The following is a 1,529-nucleotide window of genomic DNA, read 5'->3' as shown; positions in this document are numbered from 1 at the left end:
TTTTTTTTTTTTTTGAATCCGATGACGTTATCAGTGATTTTAAGCTGATTAATTACCGAAATAACATCAACCCTGTGGGCGGTGCCATTTTGACGAGTCACATGACTTATTTTATCGGACGTGACGTGAACTATGCGTTTGGTGTCGAGGAAAATTGACGTATGTGCTTTGTTCATGTTGTTTACTGTAGTTACTCTCATCTCACAATTATATTTAAATATGCCTCTGTGGTGACACCATATTGGGGACCATAATTCACCTTGTTTGTGTTGTTGCTAAAGGGACCCTTTATGGGAAACACCGGTAGCGTTAGCTAGTCATTCTTGCTAGCTTGTCAATGAGAGCAGTTCATGTATTAACCTCCGAGTGTTTAATGGACAATAAAGTGTGGAAGTCCATTCTTAATACACCGCCTCCGACTCCCTTTTCACGGCACTACACCTCAAAACATTGCCACAATTCGGATAGGAACAATCCACGGAATGCTCGGTTCCATCTATTGCCAACGGGGAAGTACGTTCGGGGGCAGTGGCTAGCGAAATGTGCTCGGTCCGAACCGAANNNNATATAGAAAAACACAATAAGTTTAACTGCATTCAAACTATACAGGGTTTCTACACAAATTCTGAAATAAAATTTCATGCATTTCCAGACCACGACAAAATATAGAATAACACTTTACCAAACTAATAATGCAAATAAGGCCTGCAACTATGTTAGCAAATAATTTACTCAGCATTTATTGGAAATGTTTTTGAAGTGTTTTTTTTCGTGTTATTTTACAATGTTTGAAAATATACAATCTGCCCATATATATCAGTATGTAGTTAAATGGGACGTTTTTGAATTGTAATTAAATTAATTAATTTATAAGGCAGCTTGTGTTAAAATATTGCATGTAAAATATCAGTTTTTAGTGTTTTAGGACACGGTAGGGCTGTGCGGTATGAACAAATTTAATATCACGGTATTTTTCCGAATTATAACGCAGTGATTCCCCTACCATTGTCTTGGGTTGACAGTGTGTGCTCTTGTGTGTGTGTCGGGAGGGGATCCCCGTCCTTCAGAAACAGAGCTGAGGAGAGAACGTCTTTTTAAAATTAATTTGTTATATATGCCAAATTGCAACTGAAGTAATCTATCTACGGTAACTTTTTGCATTGAACATGTGCTCTTTTATTAAATAAACTAAAGGCTTATGTTATTTATCCAATTTATGTGCATGTTTCAGTGTCCACTGCATTGCTTTGCACGTTCTAGCTCTGTTTCTGAAGGGCGGNCCTGTGGCTGCAATCCGGAGCAAAGCAACAAACCATTGCGTAGCTAACTAGTAGCGCTAGCTTTAGCTAACGTTAGCTGACGAAACGAACTGCAGAGTAAAATTGGAAAACACTGGTAATTAATTATTCTATAATTTGTAAAACTACGGTGTTAAAAACGGCAATTTCAAAAATACAGATTCTAATGGTCAGATATAGATATACAGATACTAAAGACACTACAGATAGGCAGGTACTTGCTTTCAAGCA

This window comes from Notothenia coriiceps, unplaced genomic scaffold (genome assembly GCF_000735185.1).
Source record: "Notothenia coriiceps isolate Sejong01 unplaced genomic scaffold, NC01 NC01_scaffold00029156, whole genome shotgun sequence".
Classification (NCBI taxonomy): Eukaryota; Metazoa; Chordata; class Actinopteri; order Perciformes; family Nototheniidae; genus Notothenia; species Notothenia coriiceps.
This window is presented reverse-complemented; position numbering follows the sequence as displayed.